At 34.5% G+C, this 21240-nt stretch overlaps 1 long non-coding RNA gene across 1 annotated transcript in view; it reads right to left on the reverse strand.

Annotated features, from left to right (window-relative positions):
• Nucleotides 1–7770: 7770 nt before the first annotated feature.
• Nucleotides 7771–21240, reverse strand: part of LOC134761319 (uncharacterized) — a 32102-nt gene continuing 18632 nt past the window's right edge. Inside the window, exons 3-4 of the long non-coding RNA XR_010139827.1 lie at nucleotides 20790–20976; nucleotides 7771–7841 (exon numbers count right to left, since the gene is read on the reverse strand). This is a non-coding gene — a long non-coding RNA (uncharacterized LOC134761319). The remainder of the gene's footprint in view (nucleotides 7842–20789; nucleotides 20977–21240) is intronic.

Here is a 21240-nt window from a genome sequence, read left to right on the forward strand (position 1 = left end):
AAAATACCAGAAAGTTAATCCCAATATTCAAGTTAGAATAAAGGAGTCTTCAATCAAAAATGGATCCTATATTTTTTAGAGGCCCCCTATGACACAGGTACAGTTAAGATATTGTTCATAACTATAATAACACATTTTCTTATGAAATAAATATGGACAATATCAAACGAGGAACATTTCCTATGATGCTGAGAGAATCTTTCACCTTTGATCTTCCATTTTCTTCTTAGCTATTTTATGATACATTTTTTACAATAACTATTCTTATTATGCATGTAGAAAATATGGGCCAACCTTCATGTATAATAATTGAAAAAATAAGTGTTATTGGTTACCACTTAGGTAACGTGATGTGTTAAACCTGTGTCATCCTTTCTCTGTGAGCAATGTCTCCTTTTCTCCATTTTCAGGTTCAGGTACATACTGGAGCCTACTTTTTGTGCAGTTATTTTCTTTCAATTTCATTTTAAGTTCCATAATCCTGCTGCTATTTAAAGAGTGTCCACAAGATGTTGTGGTTTACGCTCTAGTCCCCTATCCTCTTTCAGAAGAACTCCACTTAGTTTGCTCATGTGTGCACTGCCTTTTAAGTCAGGGCTTCTAGTATGAAGTACAAGAGCTATTTGACTACTCAAGTGTAACTCTTGTTTTGTAGTATATCATTTGAAGACATGTCTCTAGGCTTCTGGTTGTATTTATACAACTTATAGTCTACTTCTATCTGTGTGTATGCTGTGTTATTTACTCTGCATTTATTTGTATACAGTAGACTGAAGTAAGATATTTGCACTCCCCATAATGATGTATTTTTATACTTTCAAAAAGTATGGCATTACTGATAATGTAATCATTTGAATTTATTCAAGGTTTATTTGCTTTAACATTTCTTCATGTCAAATAAAGGTCTTAGTGAAATTATAGATAAACTGGCTAAAATCACGGAAAAATGGAAATGTTAACTTAAAATGTAAGGGCATTTTCATATTTCATAGTATCCTGAAGATCAAGATGAAGAATACATTGGATTATACAAATGCAAAATGTTAAAAAGGGAGTGGATAAGCACAAACATATTTTGCTCAAACAATATTTCCTTTTTCATGTTATAAGTAAATTGCTCTTGACATTTATATAGCTAAAGTGTATATTCATATATTATTCCCCCCAAACAAAACATGAATGTTTTTGTAAAAATCACAGTAATTGCATAGGTACTGAGATTAATGGAACTAATGGATTAAAATATTTTATTAAATACCAGTATTATGGCTGTTAAAACTATAAACTTCAGCATTGGACTGCCCATGCTTACCTTCCAATTTAATCATTTATCAACTGTGTTATTTTAGGTAAGTTACTTAACTTCTCTAAGGCTCCTGGACATGTAATAATACCTGCTACTAAGACAGATGGAAAAATTAAGTTGCTGAATACATTTCATACTTAACATCTAAGATTTGGGGTTCAAATTTATAATATCCTATCTGTGTGGTTTTAAATTACTCTAAGTCTAGAAATTTACACAAATCAGTCACAGGTCGGTAATGTCCTGAATATCTTGGCAGAGACGAATTTGATGCTTCTGTGGTGGGACTCGTCCAGAAATACCACATGTAAAGTCCTATTAAGTATAAACTATCACTTCAAAAGTAGAAAGTATACCAGAACAAAGGTCCTTTGTTTCAGTGTTACCAGAATCATTCCTAGAATTATCAGTACCACCTAAATTCACATAATGTAATTTTCTAATATTTATAAGTAGAAAATATTCCTAAAATATTAAAATAGATAAGAGAAGAGATATCAAACATAAAAAAGGAAAAGATGCCATCAGCAATGACAGGAAGAAAATGATAAAGAGCAAAGTACAACTTTCCCAAAAGAAAAATGTAATCAAGGAACTTAAAAATAAAGACAAATGTGGTACAGACACATCGTGGAATACTATGCAGCCATTAAAAAGAACAATATCATGTCATTTGCAGAAACATGGATGGAGCTGGAGACTGTTATCCTTAGCAAAGTTGCACAGGAACAGAAAACCAAATGCTGCATGTTCTCACTTATAAGTAGGAGCTAAGTGATGAGAACACGTGGACACATAGAGGGGAACAACACACACGGGGCCTACCAGAGGGTGGAGGTTGGGAGGAGGGAGAGGATCAGGAAAAATAACTAATGGTACTAGGCTTAATACCAGGGTGAGGAAATAATCTGTACAACAAACCCCTGTAACACGACTTTACCTAAATAAAAAACTTGCACAGGTGCCCTTGAACTTACAAGTTAAAAAATGAAAAAATAAAAATAAAAATAGAGTTATAGGTAGATTCAACTAAACAGAAGTGAGAATTACTAAAAGTGAAATAGACCTGAATGCAAAACAGAGGGATAAATGTTTGAAAATATAAACAAGATTAAGATTTACTGAGGTTACAAAAGAAAATGCACAAATGGCCAACAAACACATGAAAAAATTCTCAACATCACTAATGATCAGGGAATTTCAAACTAAAACCACAATAAGATACCACCTTACTCCTGTAAGAATTGTCACAATTAAAAAATAAAAAAAATAGATGTTGTCATGGATGTGCTGAAAAATGAACACTTTTACACTGTTGGTTGGGAATGTGAACTGGTATAACTACTATGGAAAACAATATGGAGATTCCTTAAAAAACTAAAAGTAGAACTACCATTCCATCCAGCAAGCCCACAATTGGGTACCTGCCCAAAGGAAAAGAAGTCATTACATGAAAAAAGCACTTGCACACGCATATTTATAGCAGCACAATTCACAACTGCAAAAAATATAAAACCAGCCTAAATGCCCATCAAGCAATGACTGGAAAGAAAATGTGGTATATATACACCGTGGAATAATACTCAGCTATAAAAAGAGATAAAATAATGGCCCTTGCAGCAACTTGAATAGAGTTGGAGACCATTATTCTGAGTGAAGTAACCCGAATGGAAAATCAAATATTGTATGTTGCCACTTGAAAGTGGGAGGTAAGCTATGAGAATGCAAAGGCATAAAAATGATATAATCGACTTTGGGGACTCAGGACAAGGACGGGAGTGGGGGAAGGGATATAAGGCTACACATTGGTAAAGTGGACACTGCTCAGGTGATGGGTACCTCAAAATCTCAAAAATCATCACTGAAGAACTTTTCCATGTAACCAAAATCCATGTGTTCCCCAATAACTATTGAAATAATTTAAAAAAATCATTGCCCAAACAACCCCCACAAAAAAGGGTTATTGAGGTTGCAATGAGAATAAATAAACTTCCAACTAAAGCTGTAGAATTAGAGAATAGATAAGAGGCAAACAATAGAAAAACATATATTGGCTGAGAATGTGTCAATAATTGTGAAAGAAAATCTAAATTCTCAGATTCGGGAATCACAACAAATCCCAAGCCAGTTAAAGATAAAGTTACCCATCAGTAAATTTATCAGGCTAAAATTACTGAACCCCAAGGAGAGAGATTGATATGGTTTGGCTGTGTTCCCAGACAAATCTCATCTTCGATTATAATTCCCATAATCCTCACATGTCATGGGAGGGACCTGGTGGGAGGTAATTGAATCATGGGGTTTGTTACCCTCATGCTGTTCTCATGATGGTGAGTGTGTCCTCATGAGATCTGATGATTTTATCAGGGGCTTTTCCTCCTTTGCTCAGGACTTCTCCTTCCTGTCATCATGTGAAGAAGGACGTGTTTTGCTTCCCCTTCTGTCATGATTATAAGTTTCCTGAGGCCTCCCCAGCCATGTGAAACTGCGTCAATTAAACCTTTTTCCTTTTTAAATTACCCAGTCTTAGGCAGTTCTTTATAGTAGTGTAAGAACAGGCTAATACAGAGAGTAAATCTTAAACAGCAGAAAGAGAAGATATTCTCTACACAATGAGGATAAAAACAAACAGCATGTTTCTTAAAAAACAACAATGTAAGTTAGGAGACAGAAAATAGAATTTCGAAAAACAAACAACTTAGGGATATGCACACACACATATATACTTGTAGATATAAAATAACATATACTATATTTATGGAAAAATTTATAGAACATATTGAGTCATTACAAAAACTTAAATAAAGAATACACATATTACAATGTTAAAATTTTCCACATTAATCTATAAGTTCTATTTGGTGCAATTCCAATTTTTGTGCTGTTGGTGGTAGCTGTATTGGTGGTAGCTGTATTGTTGGTGGTGGGGGGAGTGGTAGTGTTAGTGTGTGTGTATGTGCGTGCAACTAAAGAACATTTCCATTGCACTCCTGAACTAAAAGCAGAAAGTGTGAAAGTTGGCCAAGAAAAAATCAAGGTTCATTAGCAAGATATAATAACATATACTCTCTGGTATTAACAAATGAATAGATAGGCTGTCTAAAAGCTACAGAATAGAGAGTTCCAAAACAGAACCATATCGTGTATATATATATATGTATGTTAGTATTATACGTACAAATTAGCATTATGTTCAGAATAGTGAGTTTTTAGACAGAAACTTTTTAATATAATCCCTATTTCCTATCATCTGAAAAGTATACCCTGATTGGCTAAAGTCAATATTTTTTAAATGAAAATTTCAAACTGTGAAAAAGTAGAATTTCTTCGTATACCTGAGATAGAAAATTATAAGTAAAACTTATATCAATAAGAAATGAACAGTGAAATAGAAAGAATTTTCAAAAGACATGAACAAGCTATCCACAGAAACATACACAAATGGAAACCTATGGAAATATGCTAACGCCTCAGTTTTAATCAGGGAGTAAATGTTAGTGCAGGAAGATACATTTTCATACTAATTTTAATTTCTAAAATTAAAACCAATATCAAATGTTAGCAATGGCAAGGATGAAGGAAACCTCAGATACACTACTGGAAATCTGCATGACTCACTGTGGAAAAATTTGCCAAAATCTAGGAAAGTTGAAGATGTAGAATTTTCTACCAAGATATTTTACTTCTAATCACTTATCCTAAAGAAATTTTTATATAAACAAACAAACCATATTAAAATATGTTCACAACAATGAAAAATTTAGAAAAAACCCTAAATTTTCATCAAAGATTAAAATAGGAAACTAAAACAGGAAACTATAGATTGATTATATCTTCATTATATCTTAGATATGAACAAATAGGACCCAATAAATATTGGATGAAATCATGTTTCAGTAAAAGGAATAAAAATTGTTTCCATTTATATAAATTTGAAAATATACAATCCAAAATGATGGTGAATATGGTAAATTGTCTTACTCAAATTATCTCCTGTGTGTTGTCTTTCGCTACAGAGACTGGAAAGCTAAAAACATACATAGGGTTTCATATCTAAGTCTGCTTCTGCAATTAAATGCACTCCTGTGTGACCTGAATTCACTATTAAGTGTAGAAAAATTGAACAATGGTAGAGGTATCTATATTGCCAGTGAATGATGATCAGGCATCACATAGCTCTGGAACAGAAAGTTCTGGCAGCAGATTCAATAAGTCCTTGATTCTAGCCAAAGCAGTATGCTCCTGGAGCCATCAGTTCTGGTAGAAGCTGATCTCCAGAAGTGAGTTAGGCACGGTGCTCCAAATGCAACATTTCAGCCAGTTCCAGGAAGGGGGAACACATTTGAAAATTCCCCAAATCTACATCTAGATATGTATTCTAGATCTGCCGTTTTAAACACCTGTCATATGATGACATGCATTCAAAATGGCATTGTGTATAAATGAATGAGGCTGCTAATCACAGGAGGAAATCAATACTATTAAATACTAACCATAGGGTTGAGTGAATGATACTCAAGGCTGTAACCAAATCATGGCACACTGGTTAGAAAACATTACCAAGTACACACAAGAGATGTGTACTTGGAATTCTCACTGCAGAATTGCTTGTTACTAATAAGTATTTGCAAACAAACTCGATGCCCAACAAGTGAATTAATAAAATAGAGGATTTTATACAGTATAATGCTTTAGCATTTGGTGAATAAACTAGAGCTACACATGTCAATCAAATAGAAGATAACTGCAAAGAAATATACAGTATGTTGTCTTCTTTTTAAGATATAACACCTACCAAAATAATATATGATTTATAAATTCATAAATACGTGATGATATTATTTTTGAAAAACATATATGCAGATACAAAACTGCACATTCAAAATAGTGGTTATGGGCTGGGAGCAGTGGCTCTTGCCTGTAATCCCAGCATTTCGGGAGACCGAGGGGGGCGTATCACTTGAGGTCAGGAGTTTGAGACCAGCCTGGCCAACATGGTGAAACCCCATCTCTACTAAAAATACAAAAAATAGTCGGGTGTGGTAGCATGCACCTGTAGTCCCAGCTACTCAGGAGGCTGAGGCAGGAGAATAGCTTGAACACAGGAGGCGGACGGAGGTTGCAGTGAGCCGAGATCACACCACTGCACTCCAGCCTGGGCGACAGAGCAAGACTGCGTCTCAAAATAAATAAATTAATTAATTAAAATAGTGGTTACATCTGGAAAGAAACAAATGGAATTATTATACACCTACTATGTACCACCAAAAAGAATTTTTTTAATCAGATTAGGAAGAAGGCATCAATTTATCTTTTATATTTGTGTCTTTCAAATATTCTGCAGCAAATGTTGCAAAACACTAAGATGATGTTTAGTTTAGGGGCTGGGACACCAGTGTTTTAATATATTTTAAAATTAAAAATAACCTATGGTACAAAAGGAATTTGTTGGTTCATGAAACGATATTGCTAGCATTTGCCTGGACCCTATCTCTGGTTCTTGGTGATTCTTCCAGCGTGGATATTCCTCTGTTGGCTTTGTCTTCCCTCATAATTTCTAAATTATAACCAGGAACAAGCACAACTATGTGTTCCCTTATTTATATACAAAGGGGAGATCGTTTCTCGCCAATCAGTCACCGAATTAAATTCCTGATTTTCTTTGCGAGTGGACAAATCTAAGACAATTACTGTCATGCGGAATAGTGTGTGCTGGTTAATTGCAGGCTTCCCACTGTACTTCTCCCTTTCAGTTGCTATAGGAGGAGGAAGAGATGGCACTGATGGGCTTATGCTAACCTCTACTAAACCTCAGAATTTGGAGGAGCATTAATACCACCAAAATCTCAGGGCTGTGAATAGAGAAAATGTGAAATTCATTAAGAAAAATATGGGTGTTTTCCAGGAGATGGAACGGGGGGACAGGAGACTAGGTAAGCAAGCAGTAACTGACTCTCTACACCAAGTGCAGATCCTCAGAGTGTTTCAACATGCTGGTATCTAGGTCAGTGTTCTGAAAGTGTGGTCCCTGGACCAACAGCATTAGCATCGCCTAGGACCCTGTTAGAAATGTAAGATCTTAGGTTATACCTCCAACCTACTGAATCAGAGTGGCTGGGCCCAACCAGCTTTCCAGGAGACTCTGATGCCCACTAAAGATTGAGAGTCCCTTCTCCAGGTCCTTATAACCACACACCTCTCATATTGTGAGTACCTCACTTTGCTGCATGGAATACTATTGTTTTAAAAAATGCATTTTCAGCTATACAGCCATGTACGTCATGTATATTGTATTTTCAGGAAAGTAAAGAGAGGATTTTAGAAGGTAAATGTGACTACTTGTCAAGTTCACCAACATGCTGGCTTCAGAACCCTCATGGTAAGATACCACCCCACTACATATACAATATTAATAATCCAAATCTGGAATGTATCTAGGTTTCTTGTGTTTCTTGTTATCTTACCTTCTTCTGTGATATTATGAGTTGCTTCAATCCTATGTTTCTTGTGACTCATTAAGATTATTTTCCATGTTCTGGAGTGGAAAAACAAAACTTGTTAATTTTGATAAAGTCAGTTTTTTCTTTTGTTGCTCATGAAACAAAATTTTTAAAGTTAATTTTGATAAAGTCAAATTTTTCTCTTGTTGTTCATGCTTTTGGTGTCACAGCTCAGATTTTATTGCCAAATAGATATTCATGAAGATTTATCCCCATATTTTATTCTTTATACCCATGAATAGTTTCACAGTTCCCACTCTTATATTTAGGCCTTTGATCTATTTTAAGTTATTTTTTGTACATGGTATGAAGTAAAAGCAGTTCAACTTATTCTTTTGCTTGCAGAAATACACTTGTCCCTGCATCATTTGTTGAAGAGACAATTTTTTCCTCTTGAATGGTCTTGGCTCTTTTTTTGAAAATCAATTAAACAAAGATGTTTGGTTTTAGTCTGGATTAGTTTGGATCCAAAGATGTTTGGATTCTCAGTTCTATTCCATTAGTCTCTATGTTTATCTTGGCCCACATCACACTGTTTTAATTACTGTAGCTTTATAGTAGTTTTGAAATAAAAAATTGTGAGTCCTTCACCTTTGTTGTTTTCTATGTCATTTTGGCTATTTGGACTCCCTTACAATATCACATAAATTTGACAATTTGCTTTTAATATTATCCAAAAAAATGAGTTGTTGAAACTGTTAGGGATTGCATTTTACTTGTACTTTAAGTTGCTTTCACACCTTAGTAATATTAAATGTTCCAATCTATGGATAAGGGATGTCTTTCCTTTTATTTGAGCCTTCTATATTACTGTATTTCTAATTAAGAAATTTATTTTAGGTAGAATTAAGGGTGTACACTCATATGATAAAATAACTCATGTATAGGTAACGATTATATTTCTAAAACCATTACTTTATTATTGGCTTTTAGAAATTCTATTAATAACTGAATATATATTGAAAAATAATGTGGTTTTTAATTTTTTTTTTCTTTTTTTACCAGAAGACATTGACTACTATGCTGGAACTATGACCAGTTTACATGTAGCCATCTGTACTAGTGAAGACCTGACATATAGGCAATTTTTTTCCATGATATTTAAACATTATGCATTTCTTTCAAAAACAAAGAACAAACTCACTGAATCACTCTTTAATTCATCTGTATTTCAAAGTAATTCAATTATTCTGTGGCTTTTATTCAAGTTGAATGCATAATTAATTGAAAACATACCATTCATTTTACACCACCAGAAAGGAAATAATTGCTTCCTATTTCAATGTTAAGATTCACCTTTCAATGGTAAGATGACTTCCAATGAGGTAGAGATGATGATTCTCTTAAGGAGAAGAAAATCCTTCATAAATTATGGAACAGTGTAAAAGGGACAGGAAATTGCAACAGAAGCTAAAAATCATTAAATAATAAAATTTTAATTCTCAAAGAAATTTTCCTGATTTGGACATGAAAAAAATAGGAGTTAGAATTATTCTATTAAGTCAAACTTTTTTTAGTTTCTTAGGAATCTAGTGTGCTACTTTAACATAAGGAATTTCACTGAGGCTTGGAAATTGACATTAAAATAATAAAAATTGGCACCTTTGAGGAAAAAGCCTTGAAATCAGCAGGAAAAAAAGTAATTTAAACTAGATTTGCTTCATGAAGTGAGGTACATCTGCTTGATGATCAGCAATTATTTTTCCAAGGGAGAAAAAATAACAGTCATTACTTTTTGTGATTTCATGTTAGTGTTTCTTATTACCATAAACATTCCTCAAACTACAATTTTGGCTCTGCTTTTTAGACTTACATGAAAATTATTTCTATCAAATAATCAGGAAGCTTTTCATGTTAAGTAGAGTTGCTACTTCCCGATCTTTAATCCAATGGGTATATACAGAGCACAGAATATGGGCCACATGGTGCTCAAGGTTTTGCGATACTCGTACTCAGAAAGAAACATCTGCCTTCTCAGGGTTTCCTGGTGCAAAAATAATGATCCTATAACCAAACAAAATGAATATCACTTTAAATATTAACAAGGGCCATAAATTGATAAATCAATCGTGTGATATAGATTGTCTAGGGAGTTTAGGTGAAATTTATAGGATTTTATAGGAAATTTATAGGATTTATAAGAAAGATCAACCTATCAAGGAGACAACTGAGTCACTAAAAAGGTAAACTAAAAGGAGGGAAAAGAATTTCATGAAAAGGGAACAGTAAGTGAAGTGTGTGTAGATTTGAGTCGGCCTTGTTTGAAGAAATAAAAGAATGTTGCAGTATTTGTCATACAGAGAGAAAGGAGAGAAATGACACAAGATGAGATCAAATCTTGCGTGGCTTATTAGAGGACAGTTTGTTTGTTTTGTTGTTGTTGTTGTTGTTATTGTTTTGTCTACCCTATGTCCAAACCCTGCCTTCTCCTATGGGAAACTCTCTGTATCCTGGCAGCAAATAGGGGCACGTTACTTAAGCTCAGACAACGCTTTTAGAAAAGGATTGGAGCACTGGGCAAATATTTAGTAAATTTAAAAAGAATGTGCAATTTATCTCAAAGCTTTACTCTAGTGGCAGGAGCCTCAAAATCTAAGGTGAAGAATAGGGGTGTTCAGGGAAGCTGCCAGGTAGGGGGAGAGGTGTCAGACTGTCTATGCTGGGCAATCTTGGAAGTGGTTCCTGCACCAGAATCTTTTGGTTACATCAGTTCTCTAAGCTTGGTTCTCTACATACTGTTTTCTGCCTAAGCACTTAATCAGTTGATTTTTTTTAAACTTAAATTAGCTAGAGTCCATTTCTATTACTTGCAGCCCCAAACTCTTAGACATTGTTATAGAATATTCTTTACTAGGATCAGCTTCTTCTTAATATTCTTTTCTTTCCTAGCATCTACAATAATTACCTCTACAATTGTTTATAGTTTCCTCAATATTCTAATTATCTCCACACCTTAATGTCTGCACCTGGTCTTCTCTATGTCTGCCTGTGAAGAACGCTCCTCCAGAAATCCTTCCTGTCCCTACCAAACAAAGTCAATTCCATTTTCTGTGCTCCCTCCATATTTTATTGGTAGCATAGTCCATGTTATGCTATATTTAATAAACAAATGTAACATCTCAGTGGTTTGCCTACTTTCAGAAACCCCACAGTAAATCATGGTTATGGCCCAGGGCACTGCTCCACAATATGACACCCACGTTATTTTGAGCTTGTGACCCCACAAGAGACTTCCATATTACCACTGCAGAGGAAGAGAGAAACTGGAGGATGGCACAGCAGATTTTACAGCTTTAACCTTGGAGTGGCCCACTTCTATCTGGCCCATATTTAACTGGACAGATTAATATTTAAATGGCCTTGGACAACTGCAAGAATTTGGGAAGGATAGTTTTCAGGATGCTCATAGAATAGGATATGAGAATTTGATGAAAACATAACGTCATATTGGACTCATGTATCCTGTTTTCACCTAATTTCGTATATATAACATTGTACTATAATTTGTTCACTTACATGTTGGTCTGTACCTTCACTATGCATTGGCCCTTAAGAGTAGGGACTATTACTTCTTCCCCTCTGAAGCCTCAGTACTGAGTATCGTGCTTGGCTCTCAGTAAACACTGTTAATGTTTATGGAATGGGAAGGTGATAAACGGATATTATTTTTCCACAATAATTTTCTCTGTATTATAATTCCATGATACAGTATTAGCCACCATTCACTGAATATTAAGCAGCAAAGTGCTGGGGAGTACTGTTTCCAACAACAGAGTAGGTTAAATTCTCTGGGGGCATTCCTGCTACCTAAAACCTGCATAAAACACAAATTATACTTCATTTCTAGACTGCAGGATATAATCGAAAACACTACAAATCAAAAGAGAGAGAGAGAGAGAGATTAAAAGCATGAGCTTGAACCTAAGTGGCGAGCACTGAAAGCAAACAAGTCAGTTATGTGGACAGAAATAAAATCAGTATTGCTCTGGGGCCATGGGGCTTTTTCCCATATTAGTAAGGGAGACTTTGAACCTGGCAGTCACATACAAAATGAAGAGTTGGCAGGGGATAGTTGGGGTCGAAATCTGAAGTTATTTAGGCTCTGGGCACATCAAATTAAATCACTCTCCACAGGAAAGCATCCTTCTACTTATCTTCAGAGTCTGCAAATAATACCATCAACCACATACATCTCATAATCAAATAAGACCAAAGAAACAATGAAAAAACACCTTCACTGAGAAGTGGCAGAGTCAACAGAAAATAAATTTAGGCCAAAAATGACCTGATGGTAAGTATGTGAGCTATATCCAGATGGATAATAACCTACAGTTACCCTCCCTTAGTTGTTCAATTAGTTTTTAAATTATAAATGGATTTTAATAAATACAAAAACTGACACATGTGAGAAATGCCACACTTCTTTCCCACATTTGTACTTCTATCAAATAATTTTTGTAAAAATAGAATGCATAGAGTATTTAGAGTATTTAATGTCACTGTTTATATTAGCATTTCTCAAACTGTGCAAAGTCTTTTTGATATGTTATATTTAAAATACATTTAAAATAGTTTAAGTGACATAATATAATTATTATACTAAAATGTAAAAGCCTTTTTTTCTAATGTGATCCTATATTCATGATATTACCTTATTTACCTCTATTAATTCCCAAACATAACTTCATTTTTATTCTGGTTTTGCCTAGTATTTGGTAAGACTATCCTATTATTTTAAAAATGGTAAGACAGAAAATTTTGACTTATTATATTCCCAACATAATCCCCATTAAATTTAATTACTATATCCTATTACACAGAAAAGAGTTAACACAGCAACCCTGAAAATATTATCCTTAGAAAGGCTTGCTTGCATTGCTGCCTCTTGGTTGGCATTTAGAAACACGGATTTCAAGAGTGTTTCCACATGTGTCAAAGTTCTGTGCATTTTTAAATAAGAATAAAGAGTGTCTCAATGTTCCTAAACAGTTTGTGCATACAATATAATTTATATTGAACACCTGCTTTCCTACTTGGAAGCTAGAAACTTAATATATGATAGAGAGAGGTATCTCTACAAACCCATCCCTGAAGAAAATCCCTGGGCACTGAATTTCTAGTGTGCTTCCTTGGTAGATGACATTTCACACAAGTTGTCACAACTCATTGCTGGAAAAATTAGTCACATCTATGTACTAGGAAATGACTCTTGGTACCTTGCACTTCGTTTCCTCCAAACTTCACCCCATGTTCCATTTTCTTTTGTTGATATTCTTTTATTCTTTTTGCTGTAATACATCATAGCTGTGTCTGGCTTATTTCACTTAATATAATGTCTTCGAGGTTTGACCACGTTGTTGTAAATGGTAAGATCTCTTTCTTTGCTGAGACTGAGCAAAATTCCATTGTATGTATGTATCAGATTTTCTTTGTTCATTTAGGAGTCAATGGGATTTTAGGTTGTTTCTATATTTTAGCTAGTGTGAATAATGCTGCAAAGAAAATGGGAGTGCAGATATCTCTTTGAAATCCTGATTTTAATTCTTTTGAATGTACACTTAGAAGTGGGATTGCTGAGTCACATGGTAGTTCCATTTTTAATTTTTTGAGGAAACTCCATTCCCAACAACAGTGACCTGCATGAGTTCCAGAGACCTGTTGTGCAACATGGGACTTACGGTTAGCACACAGTATTGTGCACTGTAATACATATTCAAAAGATGGATCTTATCATAAGTGTTCTTAACAGACACACACAAACACAAAAGAACACAAGAAAATTTGGGGAGGTGATAAATATATTTGGTACCTTGATCACGGTGATGGCACAACACAATGTACGCATATGTCTATACTCATCAAATGTCTATCAATTATATGTCAATAAAGCTTACAAATCATAGCTAAGTGTACAACTGTATGCTAATTCCTGTGAGTCTTCCTAGCGAATCAACATAACTGGGAGTGGTCTTGGGAATCACTAACACGCTGATGCAAAATATTAAATATTTGAGTATGTTGTTGTTGTTGTTGTTGTAATTACCTAAAGATATTTTTAAGTAAAGTATGATAGAGATTTAGTCACATCACAATAGGGAATGGGAGAATAAGAATCATAATTGCAAAGACTGACCTTATTCTTTTTTACCAAGACAGTTACAGATTATGCAGTCTTGGAGTGAACTGGGTTCACTAACTAACATGTTCATTAACCAATATCTTCAAAAGTTCCTTTTCAGGGCCATCCTCATTTGAATGGTTTCAATTAAAAGAGAATTACATAGTATGCCACCATTAGAGTCAGCTTCTATTTTGCATTGTGTATTGCTATGAATAGATTTTCTATGGAAATAATACCTTATTATCATCTCTAGTTGTCTATTTATATAAATGCATGATCCTTAAACTGAACTACAACATTAGCAATATACATTGTTATGTTATAATCTGTATTTATTTTTAGATGCATTTCAGTTTCTTTTATTTTCACTTACTTATGGTCACAATAAAGAAGTTGTAACTTGTTTTATATAAGCTATAGAATGATGATAAACTGTAATTTTAGAGAAGAAAGATTTTAAATTCTATTGCAAAATAAGCAGAAAAATATAAAGAGTTATGGGATAAACATTAAACTTTATTTTCAAAGACAATTTGAAGACTTATTCCAAAAATAAGTCTATTCAATGATGTAAGTTGGCTAGAGGTTTAATATAAATTTGTTTACATATTTACTATTAAATTTCTTTGAATATTTTGTTGCATTTGCCAAACGCAATTAAAAGTTCCAAATTTTAAATTCTTTTGAAAATTACTCTAAAGCTTAAAAATCTGTAAAATATTCATTATTGCATTGTATCTGGATACTTGAAATAACTTTTTGTTTCTTCACATAAGTCTATTGTGTATTTGATCATACACATAATTTTCCAATTTTTTCCATTTTGCAATAATGGAGATTATTCAGTTAAAAACCATATATGCTATGGCTTATCAATTTCAAGTTTCGAAAAAAGTATTATTTATCTTAGAATCAAGCATCTTAAGATATATCACTTTATAATAGTTCTTTAATAATATCTTATTTTGATAATTATCTTGTGAGTTAACTTTTTTAAATTTCAGAAATAAGAGGATAAGTGTTTTAAGTAATTTTTGAGTAAGCTTTTTTATTATTATAAATTGTTAAGTTGTAAAGATATAATGTATATAGTATAAAACTTCTTTTTAGAGCAGAAATTCTCAAGATTGCTGAATAAATTAACTAAATTGGGGATAAATATTCAGTTTGATGATCAGTGGTTCAGCATTACTTTGGATGAGGCCTAGCTTATTGTAGTAAATCACAAAGTTGGTAGCAACAATTAGGCCCAGCTATGTTAACTTGAAAGCTAGGTAGCTTTATCTGATCACAATAACATGGGTTACTAATATCTTCAAAATTATGTATATTTATGTGTTTCTCACCAAAATATATGAAAATATGAAAATAAAGAATTTAAATTGCAAAAACAGCTATTAATAATTTGACAATTTGTGAGGAAACCCATTTCTTGTTCCATAATCCATTACCAATATTGTATTTTCAGAATATACTTAAACTAATAGAGAGCAATAATATGGTTGATATTTTATTAAGTAAAGATCTGAAAATATAAGAAAAATGAGAAATTAATTATAGTGCAGGTGATATATTGAAGATATTTAAATGCAGTTATTCAAATATTTTAACATTTTAAAGTATTTTGGGTACAGTTCTTAAAAAAAATTTATAGTTTTCATGCGACAAGTCAAAGACGAATACTAATAAAAAATCTCCTTAGAAACAGGGAATAATTCTAACATTCATTAAGTATAAAATAATTTAAGAAATGTTAGAATTACCCCCTGAATCAATTGTATCTATGTCTATCAATATGAAGGTATATTATTGAGACAGAGCTAAGTGATAAAAATAGTTTTCAGAGTAATGTATATAGGATGCAATTTTATTTTATTTTAGGGATAACAAGAAAACAAACATTATACCAAAAATAATTGCAGAATAAATATTTTTGTGACAGTAAATGCACGGAATAAGATGAAAAAGAATACCCATCAACAAATCCTAGTAATATACAAATATTTTCAATCAAATATCTATTTTCAAATTGCTTTCTCTTTATGTTTTATTTTACAATGAAAAATACATTTTTATTGAAAAGAGTCCGTTATAAAAGACTAAAATTTCAAGTTTTTCTTTCCCAGTCCCCTTGCCAGTTTTTGCCTTTCCCAGTCACAAAAAGAATAAAATACCTGTGAATACAACTAACTAGGGAGGTGAAAGATATCTACAAGAACTACAAACCACTGCTCAAAGAAATCAGAGATGACACAGACAAATTAAAAAAAACATTCCATGCTCATGGATAGGAAGTTTCAATATTGTTAAAATGGCCATACCACCAAAAGCAATTTATAGATTCAATACTATTCCTATTAAGCTACCACTGATATTCTCAGAACTAGAGAAGGCTATTTTAAAACTCATATGGAACCAAAAAGGAGCCCAAAGAGCCAAGCCAATCTTAAGCAAAAAGAACAAAGCTGGAGGCATCATGCTACCTGACTTTAAACTATACTACAGGGCTACAGTAACCAAAACAGCATGATGCTGGAGCAAAAACAGACACATAGACCAATAAAACAGAATAGAAAATACAGAAATAAAACCACACACCTACAACTATCTGATCTTTGAAAAACTCGACCAAAATAAACAATGGGAAAGGATTCTCTGTTCAATAGATGGTGCTGGAATAACTGGCTAACCATATGCAGAAGATTACAATTGAACCCCTTCCTTATACCACACACAAAAATTAACTCAAGATGGGTTAAAGACTTAAATTTAAAACCCAAAATTATAAAAACTCTGGAAGACAACCTAAACAGTACCATTCAGGACATAGGCATGCACAAAGATTTCATGACAAAGATGTGAAAGCAATTGCAACAAAAGCAAAAATTGACAAATGGGTTCTAATTAAACTAAAGAGCTTCTGCATAGCTAAAGGAACTATCAGCAGAGTAAACAGGTAACCCACAGAAGGGCAGAAAATTTTTGCAAATCATGTATCTCACAAAGGTCTAATATCCAGCATCTATAAAGAACTTAAACAAATTTACAAGAAAAAACCAAAGACCCCATTAGAAAAGTGGGCAAGGACATGAGCAGACGCTTTTTGAAAGAAGACATACATGTGAAAAATAAACATATGAATAAAAGCTCAATATCATTGATCATTACAGAAATGCAAATCAAAACCACAATGGGATATCATTTCACACCAGACAGAAGGGCTATTACTAAAATATCAAAAAATAACAGATGCTGGTGAGATTGTGGAGAAAAAGGAACACTTATACACTGTTGTTGGGAGTGTATATTAGTTCATCCATCATGGAAGACAGTGTGGCAATTCCCCAAAGACCTAAAGGCAGTGGGAGACAGTGTGGCAATTCCTCAAAGACCTAAAGACCTAAAGACAGTAGGAGATAGTGTGGCAATTCCTCAAAGACCTAAAGACCTAAAGGCAGTGGGAGACACTGTGGCAATAAAGACAGTGTGGGAATTCCTCTTTAGGTCTTTGAGGAATTGCCACATTATCTGTTCCACAATAGCTGAACCATTCGACCAGCAATCCTATTACTGGGTATATAGCCAAAGGAATATAAATCATTCTATTATAAATACACATGCACATATATGTTCATTGCAGTCCTATTCACAATAACAAAGATATGGAATCAATCTAAATGCCCATTTATGATAGACTGGATAAAGTATGGTACATATATACCATGGATTACTATGCAGCTGTAAAAAAGAATGAGATCATGTTTTTTGCATGTCCCCACATGGATGGAGCTGGAGGCCATTATCCTTAGCAAGCTAACACAGGAACGGAAAAGCAAATACCACATATTCTCACTTATAAGTGGGAGTTAAATAATGAGAACACGTGAACACACAGAGGGGAACAACACTCACTGAAACCTTTCAGAGGGTGGAGGGTGGAGGAGTGAGAGGATCAGGAAAAATAACTAACAGGTACTAGGCCTAATATGTGAGTGAGGAAATAATCTGTACAACAACCCCCCATGACACAAATTTACCTATGTAACGTACCTGCATTTGTACCCCTGAACTTAAAAGTTAAAAAAAAAGAGAAACTACCATTCCAATTTCTTGTATAGATTCACACACACACGCATGTGTGCGTGCACACACACCCCTCCCTTATATTTCTGACTCCTAGGCATTTCTTAATCTCCAATTTATCCATTCTCATGGGATGTTGGAATTGCAGATGAGTCCATCTCTTGGGATCCTGTGCTATATTTTCTTACTGAATCTACAAAGGTCTTGGCCGGTTACAGTGACCCATGCCTGTAATCTTAGCACTGGGAGGTTGAGGGTGGAGGATCACTTGAGACCAGGAGTTTGAGACCAGCCTAGGCAACACAGTGAGACTTAGTCTCTATTTGAAAAAAAAAAAAATAAAGTAATTAAAATTAAAAAAATAAAAAAGAAACTATAAGGGTCTTGTAGGATATAGTCTAGTCCAGCATTTCCAAAGCCTGAGCAATGTAAATCCTTCAGTTATGACCATATCTCCAAAGCATGCATTCTTAGACTGGCAGAGACTTTGAAATTGTATGATTGTTCTTTAATTATCCTTATATAATCATCCAAAAAGGAATCTAGCTTCTTAAGAAACTGATACAATTCTATTCCTGAAACCTATTTTTGACAGTCATTTTCAATTTAATAAACACATACTGCTCCCTAGGTTGTGTTATCTGACAGCATGCCCACAATAGAAAAGAGAGATAATTGACAACTGTGACTTCCTTGCTATATCTTTAGATTTCTGGTATCACTCCTGTATCATTATGCTTGAAGATTAAATTAGGGCCTGATCATCTTCACTATTGTTCCAATTGCCTAGCAGTAAAACTGGGCTTTTGGCTTACCTCTACAGAGATAATTTAGTCGAGGATACACCTTTGGGTAAAAAGCATGGAACAGTCTTACCCCCACAGATAACAATCCTATTGAAGGTGTGACTTGCCTATTTCAGTCCCAACAATCACTGAGTTTCAAAAAAGCTACCCATAGCATTAAACATGACAATTGGTGGCTCACGCCGGTAATCCCAGCACTTTGGGAGGCCGAGGCGGGTGGATTACGAGGTCAGGAGATAGAGACCATCCTGGCTAACAGTGTGAAACCCCGTCTCTATTAAAAATACAAAAAAAATTAGCCGGGCGTGGTGGCGGGTGCCTGTATAGTCCCAGCTACTTGGGAGGCTGAGGCAGGAGAATGGCATGAACCCGGGAGTTCGAGGTTGCGCCACTGCACTCCAGCCTGGGTGACAGAGCGAGACTCCATCTCAAAAAAAAAAAAAAAAAAAAAATACAATTGGAGTTCTTCCAGATGAAGTAAGCACAACATATCTTTCCTCTTCCACTATATCTATAAACCCGGGATAGAATGCAAGCTATAACCCTATAGAATATAGCTATAAACCCTGGACAGAATGCATGAAGCAACAATCAGAGGATGAATCAGGAGGATTGAGGAGACCACAGGAATTCAAAGTATGCCTCAAACCATGGTGAGTTTACCATTTTTATTTCCTCTGGTATCCCTGGGCTGAAATGAAGTACCAAACACCCTTAAGTGATCACACATCAGTGATCATACTGGTGCAAAACTGCTCCAGGAAAATCCTCCAGTTCTGGCTTGAGGAGCTACACAAGATACTCTTAATGCTTGGAGAGAGTGTATAATCAACTCCCAAGCCCCTCCACACCCAAGCAATTCTGTATTCAAGGAGGTGGCAGTGGCAATGACAGCCTTTGGAGCTAAAATAGGGAGTGAGAGATGGGAACTTGCCTCTCCATTCAGAGCCCCAAGAGGATGAGGCAAACCATTTTATTTTATTTCTTTCTCTTCTTCCTTACTTGACTCCAGGCACAGGTGTAGATGTAGCATGTGTAGCAGAGTACAATAATTAAACCCCCAGCTTCCTGGCCTATGGCAAGACCCTGAAGAACTAGAAGGTGCCATGGAGATAGTGGAAAGGAAGGAACTAGCAATAGTGAGTCATGCCTAATGATGTTTATGAATTCGTACATTTGCTCACAGCTGCACGTGAGTGACTCTGATCCTATTCATCAAATCAAAGATGTTGAGAATTGAACTAAAGAATTATTACATTCATGGGATAGATTCAAACAGACCTGCAAGTCTTTGAAAATTGACATGGCATTGGAACCACAGAATGGAGATTGGAATATGTGATCTACTTAACTGAGTCAACTTCCAATTATATTCAAAATGATCAGGATATAATTAAAAATAACTGGATATGTGAAATATAAGAAATAACTAACAAGGAAAACCAACAGATGCCAACACTAAGATGACAGAGATGTTGGAATTATCTGACCAAAGGTTTTAAGGCAGATACAGGTGCCACAACAAGCAAACACAAACACTCTTGAAATCAATAAGACAACTGGAAGCATCAGTAAGAAAACAAACTATATAAGAAGTATAGAAATTATATAACAGAAAAGTACAATAAGGAAAAATATTCAGTACAATAGAAGAATGGAAATAATAGAGCAAAGTATCAGTGAATTTGAAGACATCAATAGACATTATCCAATTTGAATTAGAGTGAAAAACAACTGAAAACAAACAGATAACACACATCTTCAGAGACTGTGCACAATAACAAAGTGTCTCACATCCATGACATTGGAATTCCAGAAAGGGAGGAGAAAGAGTGTGGTGTTAGGGGAAAATTTTAAAGAAATAATAGCTGAAAACATCTCACTATTGGTGAAACATATAAGTTCACAGATTCTGGAAGCTCAGTGAATCCCAAACAAGATAAACCCCCTTCAAAAAACCCTGATGCTCTTACATCTTTTTTCACTCTGTTCCATTCCTCTCGCATCTTGTTTTTGAAACTTTTCACACACACTGTCACCACTTTTCCACAAATTCCTTGCTTGGTGCATCCCACAAGCTTTTTCTTACTCTCCCTCTACTTTTCTTGACTATTTATCATGGAAGCCCAACAGATAATCTTCAAAGGCAGAAAGCAAGCTCTGTGAGAACAGAGGAGAGGTAGACATTGAGATTTTGTGTTAGTATCCTATCGTTGCTATAAAAAGTTTCCCTAAACCTAGTGGCTTAAACAACACACATTTATTGTTTTACAGTTCTGGAGGACAGAAGTCTAACTGGGCTAAAACAAATACATTAGCAGGGCTGCAATCCTTTGGAGGCTCTAGGAAAGTATTGGTTCCTTGTCTTCTCCAGCTTCAGGAGGCTAGTCAACTTCTTTGGCTCATGACCATCTTCCATTAAAA

Source organism: Pongo abelii, chromosome 3 (genome assembly GCF_028885655.2).
Source record: "Pongo abelii isolate AG06213 chromosome 3, NHGRI_mPonAbe1-v2.0_pri, whole genome shotgun sequence".
NCBI classification, from domain to species: domain Eukaryota; kingdom Metazoa; phylum Chordata; class Mammalia; order Primates; family Hominidae; genus Pongo; species Pongo abelii.